General features: G+C 37.5%; 1 long non-coding RNA gene across 2 annotated transcripts in view; it reads left to right on the top strand.

The window, feature by feature from the left end:
• Positions 1-431: 431 nt before the first annotated feature.
• LOC113460001 (uncharacterized) overlaps positions 432-21261 on the top strand; it is a 46675-nt gene continuing 25845 nt past the window's right edge. For both annotated transcript variants that reach the window (XR_003381628.2, XR_012580179.1), the window contains exons 1-4: positions 432-554; positions 876-965; positions 3216-3335; positions 7575-7642. This is a non-coding gene — a long non-coding RNA (uncharacterized LOC113460001). The remainder of the gene's footprint in view (positions 555-875; positions 966-3215; positions 3336-7574; positions 7643-21261) is intronic.

Below are 21261 nucleotides of genomic sequence, written 5' to 3'. Positions count from 1 at the left end.
TCATGCTTACCACTGATTGCAGAAAATTATGTTTTTCATTAATAAAACTGAGTAAATTCTTCTAAGAAACACATCAGTGATGAAACTAGACTTTCATCCTTTTAATCTGTAATGGTGTGTAAAATTATTCATTTAATTTCAGTATTATTTTCTTTATCATAACAAAATTGAGAAGGAAAGTTGGTATTCTTTTAACAAGAATGGGACTAAATATTTTCATGCAATGGTTTAAAATGGTGTAAATTGCTTCTTCTTAGTATTACAGATGAAAACCTATAAACATTATTATTTTATAAGAAAATAGACACAATACAGAACAATTTAATGTATTGTGTATGAAGCACTTATCACTCAACTTTTGGATGGGTCTTTTGTCTTATGTGAAATATAATTTTAAGGAACTTGCTCAACCCAAGGTGAAAACTTTTAACAGGAGTTTTTAAGGACTTGTAATTGCCTGTGGAAGAACGTACTGAGAGGCTTGTTTGACAACAATTCCTGTTACGGCAGACAGCACAATGCATCGCCCTTGAAATAAAAGAATTCAGAGACGGGTAAGTATAAAAGTCTAAAGAAACAGAATTGTTGTTTCTTGTGTCTGACTTCAATTACTTGTTATTATCTTCATTTTCCTCCTTCTGAATCACCTATGTCCTTAAATTTGACAGCAGAAAAGAAGAAACAAGTTGACCTCTTTGACTTAGATCAGAGAATCTCCTTCCAGAAGAGAACTGATGAAGGGTTCTCTTTCCTTCTCCTAACAAGCAAAATGAGACTGCCAATGTGGAGGACATATTTATAACTTTTCTGTGATCTGTTACAGACTGTCTGTAAAAGCCAACCGACAAAATGTTATAATATATTTCTATTTATAGCTTAATTCTTCCACGGGGAAGATTGGAAGGTACTTCCAAGACAAAGAGGTAATTAACATCAAATACAGAAGAGTCTGCAGAAAGTACATGGTATGTGCCTTCACAGTTTCCTAAGTTTTTGCACAGATAACATAAAAAGTAGCACAGCGTGTGGAAAAGAGGTTGCAGTCTGGTTGGAGTCTACCTGGCAGTAGGAATAAATACAGTGGAAGCAGAAATCCTGACATTCCTACCCACAGCTAAAATACTTAGACCAAGTGTGATTTTAATTTAATTGAGAATCAAACTGTATCCATAACAAAGGAGAACAATTATAGGTAATCTGGACCTGTAGGCAAACAGAAATCAAGCACAATGATGCTGTAGGCCAATAATTTGTTCTGATGTCTCTAGCCAGCCCCTTCATTCAGAATGGACTAAGACAGAGCTTCTGGAAGATGAATTTTTGTGACAGCTTTATGGGAAAGATTATTTCAGCAAAGCCATGAGCTGTCCATTTTCTTAAAAAGAGCTGTTTTCCTAAGAGTCTTTAATAGATACAAAGGTTTCCTCCAGCTATCTTGGCTTCAGTCTTTCTAAGAGCCACAATTTAACAACTCTTAAAAACTTGGATTCCTAGTATTCCTCCAGCATTTTGACTCTTATTTCAGCCTGGAGGAGACATGGACATGGTTTTATGAGCAATGAATAAAACCAGAGTTGGGGTGAAATTCCACGCTGAGGTATCTAAGCCTAGATGGCTAGGTGTAGACTAGGTGTCCAGGCTTTCCTTACAGGAATTGTAGACTTGTGTCTGTATTCAGGTGGTGATGTATGGCTTCTAATGCTGTTTGTAAAGTTCTGAAGTATGTGAGATGTCTGCATTGGGCTGACAGATATGACACAGGAGCCACAGCACCCCAATGCCCTCATGGAGTTACAGCATGAAGCCAGCTCTTACAGATGCACAGGGATTTGCTTGTGGAAATCTGAATGGAGCCAATGTCAGCTGATAAAATCAAAAGCCTCTATAACATTGTTTTGCAAACCTTTATGTAGGTGTTCATCTGATTAAATTGGACATAATCTCCAGGTTTCATCCACAGGTCCACACAGATACTTTTGAGTGTATTAATAGAAATAATACTGTTCACAAACACATGAATTAGCTCCTTGATTTTCCTACAGAAAGCAACACCAAATTCTGTGGTTTGATTATTTTGAGAAGTGAATTTAGGAATTGGCAGATAGAATAGGAATAAATTTGCCCTACCTTAAGTGTCTGCGCACCAGTGGAGAGTATTTTCATCATTATATTTCATAGAGAGAGCTAGGATTTCAGTACAGGAATTGTTTACCTCAGTACCCTGCTGCCACATGGGACCAGGCAAGGTATCTGAGAGTCCAAAGTTCTAAAGGGTCTCCAAGAAACTTGCGTCCTTTTAGGCTGGCAGGTGAGTCTGGATGGAAACTCCTAATCAATCTAATACAATGCTAGGTGCTTAATTATCCTTCTAGCTGATCCATGAAGTGTTTGCCCTGAGATGTGTTAGTCTTAGACACATACTTCTAGTAAAATGCAGTCTTACAGCTGTTTGATTTTGCTGTAAAAAGCATGACTGTGCACTGAAATACCAGTTTTGCACATTATCCCTCTTTGAATTCTTGACTTTTGATTTTGACTTTGGGGACATTATGATTTAAACAGAATGAACAAGGAAATAATGAAGTTTACAGCTGTTTGCAAGCTCTGCTAGAGTGTTAAAATAATAACCAATCAGCTTTGGCATGCTGTATCTGTGCAATATTCACACTTCTGTGAGTGTTGCTCCTTTTTGCACTGACTTGGTCATTAGACATGTTTGGTTATGCTCTATTAACTATAGTTGGGGGTACCAGCTTTGGGACCCAACTTTGCTTATAGAGGCAGAAGGTGTCATGATTTTTCCTAAGGTGTTTTAAGTCTGTATATACAGGGCAGACAAAAGAGGGCAGAGAAGGAGCATATGTGAAATGATTCTCTTTCTTCAAGACATGGTTGTAAAAGTTTGTTTCATCTGGTCTCTGCTTCAAGAGACAGATTCATTGCAAGACCAACCACACAGCACTCTGTCTGTGGTGCATTACAGAAGCTGCAGCAGGAAAAAGTTGCCCAAATCCTCCTGTAATGTAGTTCTGCTTGCTAGGAGTCTCAAAACTGCTAAGGATTACACCACACGGTTGATGTCCAATCCTAGTGGAAAAGCAAATAAAAAAAAGTTAATCCTAACAGAAAACTTTGCATTGTACCTTAAAAGAGATGGTGTAAACTTCCATGCTTTTTGTGCTCCTAGAGCTCAAAGGATAACTTTGTTTATGCAGCTGTAACAAGAACTCTGCTGAGATGAGAGTAAATAATGCTGCCTACTCTGAAATAATAAAATGATGATGAATCCAGAGCAACCATCAAATATTTATGGAAAAAATTCCATTAAAATTCTTGTAAGTATGATACATGAACATTTATTTTTAATGTTTATTATTTAAGTTTGTTTTAAAAAATTGCTATTTTTCCTGATATCATTAAATAAATAAGTAGAACTAAATTGAAAGAATAACAAACAACTAGGTAAAATATTTTCATTATGCAATCAACAAATCCTAGTAAATATTTGTATTAACTTATTAAACTTACAAGATAAAATGTAAGACAAATGCTTGTTTCATGCCATCATCATTCCCTGCAGTGCCCCTTTATGCTGGCTTTAATGTAGGATGAGCTATCTTAAATTCAAAAGAGGAAATTTCTAGAACATTCAACTGTTTTGTGTACCTTACTAATCCTGTTATATTGTGTAAACATTTCTGTGATAGTGTCTATTTTCCAGGGGTTTGCAACACAGATATTAAGATTTATCCTGTGCTGAAAATACGTTTTATCATTTCATACAGACAGGAATTTTAGGTACTTAAAGGTTACCATATGTTTTATGCTATATGAAAAATGCAGTATAAATTTAATATAAAACAAGGGATTTATTTTTAAGTGTAAGTTTCAAAAAGTTTATTAGCATCAAAGAATGCACACTTACACACATGAAAAAATTACAATAAATACTTAAAACAGATGTATAAAATGGATATTTGAACCACAGTAAAAATCTTCCATTTTTAAGAGAATTTTGCCCTGCAGTATATGCATTGTAAACTAGTAACTACAACTGAGCTTGGGCTAGTCTGAGACTAGGGCTGGGTGTGTGGGAGGGTTCTGTGGTGGTGAGTGAAGATAAGAAACAAGAAAAAGCAGTGTAAAGAGCATCGTGTTTTATGTTGTTTCCTCCCACTGCAAGTCGTGAGCCTGTCCTTTGGAGTGGGCTCAGGTCTCCAAGATTCGGCCAAAAATTTTTCATGCCAATAAGAGAAATATTGAAATTAGCAAATAGGGATTGGATTTTTTATTCTCTGCACACTCAGAGTTGACATGATATCTTCGCTTTAATTGTGCAAAGAATGAAAGATTTCTGTCCTAAAAGCAGACATTAAATGTAGCATAAGAAGCATTATATTCCAGCATCATAGTAAGCGGACAGAACTTGGTATATGGAAGAGAATTCCAGAAGAAAATTCAAATAAGCTAATTATCAGGAAAGAACAGATTTGAAGAACTGATTCAATTCACCAAGATGACTTCCTATTGTAAGGATTCAAAGAGGAGAAAAAATGACCTATCTAAATTGATGAGATAGTCAATTTTAGATTTTTGCATATAGACACCATTATCAAAAAAGAGGAGGTGGGCATGGAGGGAGAGGCACAGCAGGTTTCACAGTAGGATTCTTCTGTGTGTAACTTGAATAGAGACTCAATTCAGCCAGTCCACTATATTATCATAAGTGCCAGTTCCTTCTGTAATGTAATTAAAAATACTTCTCATTGACATTGAGGATTGTAAGAGCAGGGGAAAGACAGTAATATGAAAGGGAGATCAGCCCTCCAATAGCAATAGTCAAGGGGAAATAAAAAATAATCCTCAAATTTATTATTTCAAGAAAAAAATGTTTGAAATTGTACATTCCAAATGAGATATCCCATGACGCTTTCCTTGTCTGATTCTTTGACAGCTGAAAAGTTCAGCTTTCACAGGTAAATTTCACTAGATTAATTATCAGGAAGAAAAGAAAGGTACAAACCCCCCACTTGTTACTCTTCATGTTCATTTCCAGTCTGTGGTAACCTGATTCTCTTACTGGGAATACACCAAGATGTTCTGCAATGTAAAACAAAAAATTTCCAATGGAGTGTAATGTTGAGTTTATTGCTCACATTCTTCAATCAAGAGATGCCTAGAAGAATCCTAAAACACAAAAGGATGAGACATTATTCTTGTGTGTATGTTCCCTTAGAATTGTGTTTCCACTTTTGCAAGGGCTGTTACCATTTGATTAAGGAAAATACTAGCAATAATCCCTTAAAAAGAATACTGTTGGGTTTTTTATAGTATTTAAGAAATTTAATGCATCCAGTCCAGGATTTTCTGGAAGAATTCAAATAAAGGTGGATTATAAATGCATTCTAGAATTCTTGAAAAAGAAGATAAATTGGGAAATCCTAACACTGAAGTGTTTTTATTCTAGCAAGCTACATATGTCCCCATGCGGTATTCTAGCACAAGACTTGTAAATGGAGAGACAGACCCAAAATCTTTAATAATATTGTATTGGCAAAGTTTTTTCTGTCCCAATGTTGCAGGCTTTGCAGGAGCACACATTGTAGGAGGCTTGCATTGAAAGAACATCCTCTAAATGGAAAGAACAAAAATGTCAGTTATATATTGTTCTGTTAGACAAAAGCATCAAAACAATCACCTCAGGTCTCAGCTTCCCAGTGATTAGTTTTTCAGACATCCAGTGACAGATCTCATTTCTTCATTTGTCCATTTTTATTACCAACGCCTTGCTCCAATGTCTGTTAAAGGGCCAAAAGATAGCTTCAGCCATCTTGTCTAATTGGGATATTCTCAGCAACATGTCATTTTTCAAAGCATTTAACTTCCATAAGAATTTTTGTGTATTTTAAACTGGCATGCTGCAGGTTATAGGGAATGAGGGAACATCAGACTGATGGAGTTCTGCAGGGCTCCATCTTAGGCCTGGTGCTCTTCAACATCTTCTTAAATGACTTGGGAACAGGACAAGAAGGGATACTGAACAAGTTCACATATGATACAAAACTGGGAGGAGCTGGTGACTGCTTTGAAGGCAGAAAGGCCCTGCAGAGAGACCTCAACAATCAGAGGGCTGGCAATCACCATCCACATGAATTTCGATGAGATAAAGAGATGAATTCTGTACCTGGGACAGGACAGCCCTGGATGAAAACACAGACTGGGGAATGAGATGCTGGAGAGCTGTGCCCTGGAAAGGGGTCCTGGCAAGTTGAATGTGGGCCAGCAGTGCCCTGGCAGCCAGGAGAGGCCAGCCCTGTCCTGGGGTCCATCAGGCCCAGCATCACAGCCGGGCAAGGGAGGGGATTGTCCTGCTCTGCTCTGCACTGGGGCAGCCCCACCTCAAGTGCTGGGGGCACTACTGGGTGCCACAATATCAAAAAGACATGAAGCTAATAGAGAGCGTCCAAAGGAGGGCAACAAAGATGGGGAAGGGCCTTGAGTTCAAGCCTCATGAGGAGAAGCTGAGGTCATTTGGTCTTTTAAGCCTGGAGAAGAGGAGACTGAGGCGAGACCTCATGGCAGCTACAACTTCTTCATGAGTCAAGGAGGAGGGGCAGACACTGATCTTTTCTCTGGGGTGACCAATGACGGGATCAGAGGGAATGGCCTGAAGTTGTGTCAGGGGAGGTTTAGGTGGATATTAGGGAAAGATTTTTCACCCAGAGGGTGGATGGACACTGGGACAGGCTCCCCAGGGCAGTGGTCACAGCACCAAGCCTGACATAGTTCAATAAGCATTTGGACAATGCTCACAGGCACATTGTGTGACTCTTGGGAATAGTGCTCTGCGGGGCTGGTGGTCGGAGTTGATGATCCTGATGAGTCCCTTCCAAGTCCTCTCATTCTGTGATTCACACACACAGAGTGCTCTGTTGGCTGTACAATCCCTTTCTTAACTCTCTGAGATAAGGAACTACTTTTGTACTAGTTTGTTTTGGCAGAATGTGAAATAAAGCCAATCAAAACAGTGCTTTTTAGGAGGCTATTTTATTGAAGTTTTCATTATAGGTCAGACCTGCATCAGGATGGTGAGAAAAACAGATCACTGAATATTTCGTGAGCGGAAGAAAGGTGGAGAGAAATTATTTCTTACTGATGGAAGAGAAACAGTGGATTTACAACCTGTATTTTGACAATATGAGTGAAATGTACTCATTTGGCTTTGAGCAAGCGGCAGTGCCAGTTTAATTTTCAAACTGTCACTTTTATTCTATTCTGACTGGCATTTTTTGAGCTTTTGTCATGTAAGCTTTCCTTCTGACAGTTTGTCACAGGAAAAAAGTGGAGAGCAGAGACTTCTGCTATGTCTGAATGTGTCTGATCTGGAAATTGAACTCATTTGTGCATTATATGAGAAAAAGGCATGGATGGTCCAGAAATATTACCTCTGTCTTTTCAATATGTATCTTTTTAGATGTTATATATTTCTGATAATGTGAAAATTTGGTGTATTGTAAATTTAGTTTGCCAAGACTATTTTTTTTTAATTCTTGCAATTCATTTCTATAAAACAGGAGAAGTAGGACCTCAGTCAGATCCTTGGATGCTGAAAATTGACAAAGATCTGTTGAATTCAGTGGTGGTAAGCTGATTTACCTCATCAGAAGTGACAGTTTATAGCAGCAAAAGCTGGAAGACCATGCTCCCTCTGGATTTCATGGGGAAAGATGCACAGTTTAAGCAACCAGTGATTTACTGAAACCAGCGCAACAGACTGTGTATTTAACATGTGTTAACTGTGAGGTCACAGGTATGGTGGAAGGTGCAAGCAGTGCCAAAGAGGAAATTTTCCATCTCCCATAATACTTGGTGGTGTAGTTCTCACCTCTCACTCGTTCCGCGTTCTGCACTACGATTACCTCCACACTGTTTGTAACAGTTTGTGAGAAATGCATGCAATACCAACTGACCATAATATCTGTGGAAGTCTGAGAAGGTACACCATAGGTATGGAAGATGCAGCTGTAAAACCATTTTTTAAATATTTTCAAATCTTTAAACCTCCCTAGTTCATCCTTGAATTTTGCAGTGTATCAGTAGTACCTCAGAAGATTAGTACAATCCTTCTATGAAAGGAATGACAATTACAGCAGGCTGTTTAGAGCTGTTTCCAGTTGGGGTTTCAGTATTTCTAAGCACAGACATCTCACAGACTCTCAGTAACCTGTTTTCAGAATGAGAGAAACCCTCTCATGTTTAAATGGAACTTTGATTATTTCAGTTTGTATCCACTTCCTCTTGTGCTGATATTGGGTGCCACTGAGAAGAGTTTGATTCTGCCCTGTTTTCTTCCCCCCATCAGTTACTTACACACACCAAAGAGATCCTCCTCTTTCTTCTCTTCAGACTGAACAGTTCCTAATGACTCAGCCTTTTCTTATAGGACAGATGTTCCAGTCCCTATAACATCTTAGCAGTCCTTCTCTTGACTCATTCAATGTCTCTCTTGCAGCAAGGAGACCAGAACTGGACACAGTACTTCACATGGGGCCTCGCTAGTGCCAAAAAAAGGGGGAGAATCCTCTATCTCAGCTTACTGGGAACTCTCTTCCCAAAGCAACCCAGGAGGCTGTTTGCCTTCTTCACCACAAGTACAGGTTGCTGGTTCATGGTCAGCTTGTCCACCAGGGCAACCAGATCCTTTCCTTGAAAGATGATTTCCAACTGGTCGTATCTCCACTTGGGCTGGTGCCTGTGGTTATTCCTCCCTAGGTGTTGGGCTTTGCTTTTCCCATCAATGAACTTCATGAATTTCCCATTGACCCAATATTTCAGCTCATTCTATTATGGCAGCACAACTGTCCAGTGCATCAATCACTGCTACCAGTTTTGTCTAGGTTTCAATTTCACAATGTCCTTCACTAATGAGGGTATTGTTTTTAAACTTTTGGAAGCAGTGTTGATATTGGACTATACAACTGGCAAGTGGCCACGAGCTGGTGTTTGTACCACTGGTCAGCTTTTTGAGCCCAGCAGTTCAGCCAGTTTTCTGTCCACTTCACTGGCCACTTATCTAGTTTGTGCTTCATCAGATTCAAGAAGATATTATGGGAATCATCCATCTTTCAGGAAAGGAGACCTCCAGTTTTGAAAGATGTCAAATGCATATTACACCATAATTATCTGTCAATCACTTCTATAGTATTTACATGAAAATGAGAATGCTAAGCTTACTTACTCTTCTAGCCAATCTTCTTTTTCGATAGTCAATTAATGAAAGCAAAACATATCCACTCACATACTTAATGGAAACATTTTAAAACTTGTGCAAAACTTGGGAAGCCAGAAATAGCAATGTAAATCTTTAAGATAATTTCCTAGTTCAGGATCACTGCTTGTCAAAATACAAATATGTTCATACCATGGGATTAAAGAACTTCACTTGCAATATTGGCAATAGAATGAAACCAGATTTAATAAGATTTTTATTTTCCATGATTTCTAACTATGGTGTGATAACACAGTTATTTCAAACCAATCTTATGCACACATTCTCTAAAAAAATCAGTCTCAGAAGAGAGTTGTGTTCCTAATAGAAGACTGGGAAAAAATGAGAGCAAGTGCAGAATTCCATAAAGGAAGTTATTGCATCATTAAGTATGGATCAACACCTTATGATGTCAAGAATGTTTGTTGAGACTTCTAATAATTAGTTATTTAAGCAGCTCTGGATTGCACCTTTATAATGTGATTGTACTATTCTGCTCATCAAAAATAAAGTCCTGTCTAATGCCATAACCACAATGGACCACTGTCCTAATAGGACAATCATTTCAGTCAGCATTACAAAGCATCATAACCTTGCTGCTGGCTTTTGTAGGAATATACATACATTTTCACATTACACCGTATATTATAACATCTCACCCATTCCTATAGAAATACTTATTGTCCCCATTTGGCTACTATGAAAGTTGATGATTCGTTTGTCAAATTTCATTGCGTTCCTCTCCCCAAAATATTAATCATAGAATTATCAAGGTTGGAAGAGACCTTTAAAAGCGTCAAACATTGCTACTTCTGTGCAGGGATGTTTTAGGTGTTGGTACTAGGAAGTAAAATCTGTCTACAATTAACTTCGAAGCTACTCAAGCTGCACTTCCAAGCATTCAGACATCCTTACAAGTGCCCTGAATTCCCTGAGTGATATTGCTCAGTATTACACTGGGGGCAAAAACAATGTATTAGTTAAAAAGCCAATTGAAGTAGTGTTTATTAACACAGAAATATATTCTTTTAACATGAAGTGCTTTCAAATCTGTTTAGAATGAAATAAGGGCATTGCAAAATAAATCCTTACATTATAAATGGCAAGCCAAAAAAATGAGTGACAGCCACAAGAGAATGTCACTAATTCCAGTTCTTGAGAAGAAATTCTGAGTATGAAATTGAAATGATGCATATATCCATGAGAGTGTTGGTATATAAAAAAAAGCAATGTAAATTTCTTTTTAAATGTCATATTAAGGTTATATATTTCGCTGTGATATAAATGGGACTTCAGAGAAGAATTTCTGTCTTAGTGATTAGTAAAGCAAGCTTTCAGAATTCAACTAATTTAATTTAAACTTATTAAATGTAAGTTAATTTCATGAGTCTCTGCTACCAGAAATTAGAAAAGGCAATAGAATAGAATAGAATAGAATAGAATAGAATAGAATAGAATGCTATAGATGTCTGTCAGTCTACTAACAGGCAGAAAACATGAAACAGAAGGTGACATGAATTCTTACATATCATATGGTTTCCCTGTACTATCCAGTAGGTTTTTCTGCAGGTTTTCTTGGTTTCTTTTATTCCTTTTTTTTTTTTTTTTGGTCAATCTGTTTGTAAGACATAAGTCATTCTCAGAACCCCAATGAGAAACTAGCTCTTTGAAGTTAGCTAAAGTGAAAGGTAATCGTATCCAAACAGAAATCTCTGCATCACAAAAATTCACTGAGAATTACACTACCAAATTAATCTAAACCTTTTCAGTAAAGTCAAATTAATGATATATTATGTGTTCAAAATTGCATATGAAGGATACCTATACACAATCTGAAAGTGTTGTTTCAATTAGTTATTGCAATCAAGCTGCAAAGCAAATCTAATAATTATATTCTCATTAAAATTATAAATTTAATATGTAAGTTCTTCCTACCAGAATCTATTGCTGGTTTGTTTGTTTGCTTGTTGGCTATGAACCAGGATGAAGAGAACTTGATTATCATCTATCATTCAGAAAACGATGCATTCAGGTGCTCAAAGAAAAGATCAGTAATATTATGGCATTATTGTCTGATCTTTTAGTGAAGCTGCCCAGTTACATATATTTGTATGTGTATTCATCTCACTGTTTCAGGATGACTTTGACTAGTCTTCTCATAAATCGATATTATAATTTCTGACTCTGGGTGTCCATGTTCTGATGTTGTCCAATGTTCTTCTTTATGATCCTTGACAAACTTTATGCTGCTGAATTTTCTGAAATTTCCAGAAATTTGTTCAATTGAAATGACAGCTTCTGATCTAAGTTCTTTTCTTTAAAAATTGATACCTGCCCTTTATTGCTAGTTTCTTATTTTTGTTATTAATGAGCAACAAAAAAAATCCAGGGATCATTTATTTAAGATTTGTTCCTACTTCTGTTTGAAAATCTCATTTTTTAAAGTCAAAGGTGGAATATTTTTGCAGTCTTTCAATCCTCTTTAGGTCTTTTGCTCTCTCTATAGTACAAGAGAACTCTGTGCCAGGTAAATGTAATTTTCTCTCCTAATATGTTCTTTTAAATATTCTTTTAAATCACATTTTTAAATTGATTTAGCTCCAAAAAGAGCTAAGTTGAAGGTAATGTAGGGCTCTACTGTATTATTAGTTTCTTTCTTAAGAAAGTAAGCAGTTTATTCATTCTGTTCGTACCTTTTCAAGATTTTTTTCCTGCCTATCTTTCTAGCAGACTATTTTCCTTACAAATCTATAGTGTTTTGTTTGTGATGATGCTATCAGCCCATCACTGCAGAGAAAAAAGCATTTGAAAGCTCCTGAAATACCTTTGTAGCAAGAAACCTACATAGTAGGAAGAAATGCATCTTTTCATTACATAATATCATCCAGACTATTGTTCTCATGTCCATTATTCTCATATCCAGAAAAATGACTATGTCATTAAAAATGAAAAAGGGCACTTTCCATTATGAACAATGTACATTCAAACTTGGTGGCAAGTCTGCCTCAGAATAAGATAAAGCCAAAAGGAATGAGATGGATGAAAATGACATTGATATTATGTGGTTAGCACACACTATCTTTGCTAGAGATAAACTATCAGAGCCAGGAAGGACAAGACAAGAGGGGAGGATTGTGGCAATTGCATTTTTTTAAATAGTGTTCATATGAATTGTCTTCTTAATATTTTAATTTCTAGGAGTTGTCTTCCTTCTTATCACAAGCCAAAGATTTTGTGTTTTTTAGCAGCAGATCCTGGACATCCATGACAATATTCCTGCTTTCTTATCAGATCAAGCATCACTATTTCTCAGTAGTCTGAAAGAGAGAAAAACTGTCTGTCAATGTGATTTCATCTCCAGCTCCTCCAGTTCCATTTAACACTGGCTTCTTTCCAGGTGGTGCCACAGCTCAGGAAGCTTTGTCAGCATTGAAGTTAGCCTAAACCCCATTGTTCCCAGAAGAAAAAATATTCTAAATTCAGCCTCTGTATTTGCTACAAATATCCAGACAAGGTAATATTGACTAGTTTCTGCAGCAGGTTCATGAAACAGATCCAGCATTGGTGAAGATGTTTCTCTGAGTAGCTGTGTTGAACTTACAGGCTTCCAATTCAGCCTGCACCTCTTCCCTAGGGCTGGACTCTCATGATGGTTCCCAGTTGCCAGTCTGTGTGGACCTGCCAGAAATCCAATCATCAGACTATATCATCTGCTTTAGACCTGTCTAAATCTTATTTAATTAAACTTTTCAAACCTAACCAGCCAGCATTAAAAAAAAAAAAAAGGCAAAAACAACGAACAAAAGCCACAAAACCAAAACCAACAAACAAATAAACCAAAAAGAACTTTACCAATGCTGTCAACAGAATCTCAGAGAGGAATTGTGGAATCTTAAAAAAACACATCACTTATTTGTTGGTTTTGACACTGGTGTACAAAAATTTCAGAAAGCATTCTAATCTTTCCCAAGAAGAAAATGTCTAATGTGTCTAACATACTACAAAACACACAAACATTGGCTTATTATTTTCAAGGATAGGACCTCTACTTTCACAACAATGTCAGGATAAAAAAAAAGGAAATTTTAATATGAATGGAGGGAGTCAGCATGGGGAAGTAATAGATATCCAAATATAAAGGTAAATTTATAAGACACCTATGGAATTACAAGAAAGTCATATGTTTGCAAGGTCCCCAGTCTTCTGGTTTTGTTGTTATCCAGCTCTCTTGAATTCTTTACTTTTTAATTGTACCAGATATCTTCTCACTTCAGTCCAGTAGTGGGGATACAACTTTTTTTTTTTTTCTGACTTTGCTATCGTTAGAGAAATCCAGTTTAATTTTAAAACCTCCTGAAATATAGGTGTGTTTTTTTTTTTAATTTTATGCAATGAAAGTTCAAAATGTTTTGTTTAGAACATATAGGGAAGGGAACTTGATTGGCACTTGTTGTCTTTTGTGTCCTTCCTACAAATATTGTGGTGAAACAACGTGACACCTGACAATTCATAGATATTTTGTTATTCTGTAAGCAAATTAATTATAGGGAGCTCATAGTACCTAAATTCATTTTATAAAGAAACACAAATAAACAAAACTAATTGACAGAGTAATAAATCAGGTGAATACAGGACAACCAGTAGAATGGTGACTGTAGTTGTCTGGAAGAAACAACTTCGGTTTCCCACATATTTGTTGTAGTGATAGCTGAAATTGACAGTCAACTGTCTTAGTGCACCACAGACCCAAAATGCTGCTGAACCAATTAAGGTACCAAAATTGAGGTATAACTCATAACTACTAAAGACTGTCCGAAGTAGACTTCAGAAAATTATCTAGGAATAAAAGGTAAAAGAAATTGTAACAGAAATAAGGGCTATACTTTGAAGGCACAAGCCTTATACTGTCAGAGAATTTAGGTATAGAATCATAGACTCGCCTCAGCTGACCCACAAGGATTATCAAAGTTCAACTCCTGGCTTTGCACAAGATCACCCCAAGAATCAGACCATGTGTCTGAGAGTTGTCCAAGCTCTTCTTGACTTGGTGCCATGATGAATTCCCTGGGAGTGCTGGGAAGAAATCTTCCAGCCTACAAAAGAGATTTATCTGTATCTGAAATTAAAATTAGAAATGGAGGAAAAAAAAAAAAAAAGGCAGCTCAAGCTGATAATACAGATTTATAAATCAGAATAAAGACACTCATTAATTACTTGGATGAAGGTGGAGTGTTGTGTCCAGTCCTGGACAGAGAGATATAGAACTCCTGGAACTGGTCCCATGAAGGGTGACAAAGATGATTAGGGGACTGGAGCATCTCTCTTAAGAGGGAAGACTGATGGAGCCAGGCTTGTTCAGCCTCAAGAAGAGATGGCTGGGAGGAGACCTCATCAATGTTTATCAGTATCTGAAGGCAGGGTGTCAAGAGGAGGTTTCCAGGCTCTTCTCAGTGGTGCCAAGCAATGGGACAAGAGGCAATGGGCAGAAACTGATGCACAGGAAGTTCCACCTGAATATGAGGAAGAACTTCTTTACTGTGTGAGTGACTGAGCACTGGAAGAGATTGCCCAGAGGGGTTGTGGAGTCTCCGTCACTGGAGATATTCAGGAACTGGATGCAATCCTGTGCCATGTGCTCTGGTATCACCCTGCTTCAGCAGAGAGGTTTGACCAGTTGACCTACTGTGATTCCTTCCAATCTGACCCATTCTGTAATTCTGTGTGTTTGGAAGAAGAGGCACGAAACAATGACTAGCATGTCCAGACTGTTAGTGTTACATACCTTGAATAGGTCAGCTATGATTTTATGGCAAGACAAATATCCATACTTAAAATGTATTTACTGTGAGGCTTTCTAATGTAATCAGCTACTTGGATTTTGGTGAAGCCAAACTTGAAAGAAAAATCTACTGAGTAAAAGCAGAAAAAAATAATCTCTAAATATGGAATTCATCCCTAAGGATAGATATTCTGTTTTACTATGTAGATACAAGTTTGTAAGATAATGTGTGCCAGAAGATTATCCAGCCTTATGGTGCTGCAGATGGAATAATTCATAAATTCTCCTAGCTGTGGAGCTAAACCTGCATATTCTCCGGGACATCTCTTCTGCAACTCAATAGGGCTTGGAACAACACTTCCTTCCTGCAGAATGGCTCTGTGTGATGGAAATGGCAAAGACAAGTATAAGCCACATTTCTGAGAAGCTAACAGAGTTGTTATGAGGTTCTGTTTCTCTCCAGACTCTTGAGAGTAAGGGCAGTAGCCTTCTGAGATGCTTACACTGAAACACAATATTTTCCTCAAGCATCCATATGTAGGACAGCAATCTAAATAGTTGCAGCAGTCTGGTGGCATCAGAGCAGACCTGCTTTTTCCTTGTTAGCTATTTCCTCTGATGTCAATGAGTTTGCAGGTTACATCTCAGCTAAAATCTATACTTTTAGCCAATAATAAGAAAAGAATTCAGGAAATGCATGAGGAAGCTGAGGCTTGTTCCTCAGTGTCCTTTATTCCTAACAACTCCAGTGAGGGCTCTGCCAGGAACTGTGGAGGAACAACAAAGCCATTCCTTTTTCATAGACATTAATATGGGGTGGCTAAGATTGCGCTGCTTTTTATGCTTTGTGCTTTAATGAATCATTCAGTAATGGTTTGCACATATCTAAAAATTCAAGTTGATGGCTTTCTAATTCAGAAAAGTAATTTTAAATCTCATTTGGAGCTTTTCACAGTGTCTATCATTGGTGAATTGTAATAATTCAATGCATTCTGCAGCCTGTGCATAGTATTGGATATTAATATTTTCTTTCAACTGTCTTCTAATAGAGGCACAATCAAGGTTCCTGATACATAATACATGCTTGGTCTTTCCTCTGAGGTAATCTAAGTTACTCTTCTTCTACCAGATAATTTACACTAAATAACATGAGATGAAGCATAAATCAATTGATTTTCAAATGCATGAACTTTAGATCATTTTTTTTTCAAACATGTCTCAGAGTTCCTGATCCTTTGAAGAAGACTAAAGGTATGCTGTATCCCAGTGGTGCTGTGAGGGAAAAGAGCATCTAGCTTTGTTTCTAGTAAAATAAATACTTGAATGCAACTGAGACTTTGTAGCATTGTTAGTGAAATAGGTTAGGGCATCTGAAGCTTGAGAATTCTAAATAGGACGAAAGGAAGAAAAGTAGTCCAAGTCATAGAGGTACCTTCGACTAAAACTTAATATTATGTATGTTTATTCCATCAGATTCATTATTTCTGCAATGCAAATCCAAGACTGCTATAAATAATTTTGAGTCCCTCATTCATCATTTGTTTTAGTCAGCTGGTACTTTTGATAATATTTCTGGCCACATCTACTGGATTCTGTGTAGGAAAGGAGACACATCTTATCAGAGTGTGAACTCAGAATCAGGCTTTGGAACAAAGAGACATTTTGGATTTAGGACTTAATAATGAACTTGGCTCTCAGTTAAACAACCAATTTTCTCTAGTACTTGATTGGTTACAATCTCTTTCCTAGCCTTTTAAAAGCCAGAAAGGTGCATTATCCTAACTAGCTCGACATTTTCCATGTGTAATTAAACACTCCTTTGATACATGTAGAGAAAATGTCATAACTATACTTAGGATTATAGGTTAACAGCCTGTACAATTTAATTTTAAAAAATGAAGGTGTATTACTTTGACTAAAAAATTGGTCCCAGGCTAGAACTTTATATATACCAACTTTCATGCTAGAGTGATTTTTTTTTAAGAGGCAAGATAACAGCCCCTCAGAAACATTGTTTAAAACTGAACTCCTTTCACAGCTTTGAAATTCTGCAAATACATCTGTAGGGAAGAGTGTCTGTTGTGCACTCTATTAAATCCACTACAGTTGCTTGTATGTTCAAATGTACACACATATCAGCACCTTCATGTAAATCCTTCCTCCTCCCAGGATATTTTTCCTCAGGAAATAAATGTCTAAACTAACACTGCTACATTGTATGCCTATTAAACAGAAAAAATAAAGCCTTCCTGCAAACTTTCTATTCAACTTGCACTTTAAAGTAAATTTGTACTTTGGACATTTTATTCTGCTTCAGTTTTTTAGTCCAAATTTTCTGAAGCTTGAAAATTAAACAACGAGTACATGGAAAATAAAGACATGGGTCAATGAAGAGCTAAATCCAGAGCGTGCCCCCATTGTTCTGCCTTATTTGTGCAGTTAAGGAGATATAGCAGCCTAAACAAACTCCAAAAGGTCACAGCAAGTGGCATACAGAACCATGATACTACCTGAGATTAGAAGGAATTTTATGTGTCTGAGCTGCTGTAACACAGGGGCTTAGATGTATGAACAGAAGACTCATTAGCTATTCTGTTCTGAGCTAAGAGCTAAAGCCCATCTGTCTTGGCATGTTTTGAGTTTCTCAGCATTTATAAGTTCCTATCATTGACACCTAGCTGGAAAGCAAAAACTGAGGACTTGCAATCTCTAAAAATGGCTTTCATTTACCACTCTCACACTTTTGGACAAAGGAATTCACAAACAATGATAAGTTAAAACCAAGATAGTGGTTTATCCCAAACATTTGAAACCAAGAACAGTTTTCTCTCATTTTCTCGCATCACAGTAACCCATGGTGACCTGTGTATTTTCAGCGCATATGAGGAAGAAGATAAGCAAGAAAATAGAATCTCTTTAAGGAAACATATTTTTTTTACAAAAAAAAATTTCCAAATAATGACTTAGCCAAAGACCATGTTGCAACACATGCAAATAATTTGTGACAACTGCCAGATCAGTTTTATATGGAATCACTGGGAAATGAATTACTGTGATGGACAGTGATTCCTGTGCAGTATGCACAGGAGTCCTCTCTATCCCTTTCCCTGCTAATGTTTGATATTCAGGAAACACCTTCAGTTAAAAACAACTGCTACTGTAATTGATGGATACTGCTTGATTGGGAAGTCTTGCTACTAACAGGTTTGCATTTGTTTAACACACAGCTGGATCATGTCAAAAAACAACCCATCAACTGACAAGAATTGTTGCAAAGCATTCTGTGCTTTGTAATTATTTAACAGAACAGGAAATTATTTGATGATGATAATATATTGTACTGCATAATGGCATGACAGCTCACTTACGGGCAAAAAGAATTTCAGGCTACTTGCATTCTTATGCTAGCAATTAGAAATATTAATTATCTTTTGCTATTAATGTTAAGTATGCATGTGTATGTGTGTGCATGGCTCATTGTAAAACATGCATTTTCATTTTTACCCTGCTATGATTACGTGAAATCAATTTGGATCAGGTACTGTACTAATAAACAATCATGTAGAACTATAGCATTATTTCTTCACTACAGAAGAGACGGAGCTTCACAATTAAGACCTATAAGGTGAATAAAATAATTTTAATTTATAATTTTTCTTGTAATCATTACTACGCTATGTCATTTTCAAGACTTACAGCAATTTTTAATGTGAAAATTAGGCGTTGTGATTTTTTGCTCTTTTAATCCTGACTATACTAAAAATAGCTCATGATGTAAATTAGATTTCTATAATGATTCATCTACAGTTATTCAGACAAACACATAAATTTAAAAATAATAATTAGAAATCTATTGAAGTAGAGTGGCCTTGTGAAAGGAAGCTAAGGCATGCTAAGACTGAAGTACAGATAATCAATTCAGTACAACTGCCCAAAATTTTCTGAGAGTGCTTCTAGAGCAAAAACTGTAGGAGTCAGTATTCCAAATATGACAAAGAATGTGTGAATGACCTCTTTACTTCTGGTCTAAAACTGGAAATATGCAAGAGGTTTCAGAAAAGAATGGGATGCAATTAAAAGTCACCCTTTGGAATGAACAAGTATGGGTGTCCAGGGGATTGGTGTATGTTGGCAAGGCAAAAAAGAACTTCAAAAGAGCCTTCAACGGTGAAAGAAAGGCACAGTTTTGATTCAAGATCCAGTCCTAAATTGTATTTTGGTGCTTTATTCAGAATCATGATGAAGAGAATCACAGAATGGGACAGGTTTGAAAGGATCACTGTGGGTCAGCTGGTCAAACCTCCCTGCTCAAGCAGAGCACATGGCTGTTACGTGCGGTCGTAGGAGGGAGACAGAAATCACAGCCGGAGTCCTCTTGATTGTGAGACATCCATGGATGTGTGTCATTGTTCAGTCTCTCTTTATCTGGGGCGGTTTGGATTTCCCCATCCCTGACAGCTGATTGGATGGAATTTCCCTCTGCCCAGATCTCTGGCCAGTGGTGTACCTGTATGTAAGCCTGAACAGGGCTGGCTGAGGTCTTTGTTTGGGTTTGAATCCGACCTATCCCCTCCTCATCCAAGGACTGGTTTTCTTCTAGGCTGGTTGAGTTTGGGGGGCAGATTCAGATCAGCTGCAATGTGACACGTGGCATAGGATTGCATTCAGTTTCTGAAAATCTGCAGTGAGGGAGAGTCCACAATCTCTCTGGGCAACCTGTTCCAGTCCTCAGCCACTCACACAGTAAAGATCGTCTTCCTCATATTCAGATGGAACTTCCTGTGCATCAGTTTCTGCCCATTGCCTCTTGTCCCATGGCTGGGCACCACTGAGAGGAGCTTGGAAACCTCCTCTTGACACCCTGCCTTCAGATACTGGCAGACATTGATGAGGTTGTCTCTCAGCCATCTCGTCTGAGGCTGAATAAGCTCAGGTCCCTCAATCTTTCCTCTTTAGAGAGATGCTCCAGTCCCCTAAACATCTCTGTTGTCTTTTGCTGGACCCACTCCTGGAAGCCCATGTCTTTCCTGTACTGAAAAGCCCAGAACTGGACACAACACTCTAGATGTGGCCTCCTAAGGCTGAGCAGAAGTACAGGACCCACTCCCTTACCCTGCGGACAATGCTCTTCCTATTGTACTTTCTAAGTCTATCAGATATTGGAAAATGTACTTCAAGAAATCTGCTGTCAGTCATGGCCAATGGCACAACATGAATGGGATTGCTCTTTTCATATCACAGAAACTCTCACAGGAGTAGTATATTGAATTTTTTTCTTTCCTGCAATATCTCAATTATTCTGGTTGGCTCTTTGCTCAAATCTGGCTTCATAACAAATATGTGTGAATATCAACACAGACTGAATGGACACTTTTACAGCCACTAATCTGTGACTGAATAACTGCATGATAATGAATATGACAAATTCCTGTGACAGTATCATTAAAAAGGTCTCTTGACTATCTAATTTGATAAGTAAATATGTAATTGATCTGCTTGGTGAAAAATACCTTTTTTAAAATTTGTATTTCTTACTGAAGGTACTTAAAGTTCAGGAAATTGCTTAAGGAAATTTTATTTTTAACAGGAAAACAGTATTTATATTTCTTTCTCAGAATTTCAGTTGTAGAACCTCATGGTAGCCAGATAAAATCTGTCTTTTCTTGGAGTTATCTAGATCACGTCTTTTGTAAATGCAGTCCTTTACTCATAAAACTTTTTGGCTGCAACTACTCAGACACCACCACTAAGCCAGTGGTCAGTTGTGGTGTTTTTATCTTCTCAGGCCCAGCAGATAGCAGAAAAGTTCAGTGTAGCACTCTTCTGTGTGCTTGACAGAGCCTGGAGTGAGAAATGTTCCCTGTGAGAGAGGGGTCTCTTTTTGCTCAGATCAAAGCACCCCTGAACCTTCAAGGCCATTGTCTGAGAAGAGCCCATAACAAATGTCTGGGGAGGAGTAACAAAACAGAGCACGCACACAGCAGGAACTGCTCTGTGCGTCCTCCTTCCAGCCAGTGTGGGGGCACTTCCTGAGGCAGGAGTGATATTTTTGTACCTAGCAGCCCTCAAGCAGGTTTAATGAGTCTGCAGACCATAAAATACGTACATTGGCCACATGATCAATATTCTAGGCTAACTCACACAATGTTCTCCATAATCCATGCTTATTATTTCTCTAATATCAGAACATTTTACAACTCTAGTTTATAGAAAA

Source organism: Zonotrichia albicollis, chromosome 4 (assembly GCF_047830755.1).
Source record: "Zonotrichia albicollis isolate bZonAlb1 chromosome 4, bZonAlb1.hap1, whole genome shotgun sequence".
Lineage (NCBI taxonomy): Eukaryota > Metazoa > Chordata > Aves > Passeriformes > Passerellidae > Zonotrichia > Zonotrichia albicollis.
Note: the sequence above shows the minus strand (reverse complement) of the source record. Positions and strands in the feature narration are given on the sequence as shown.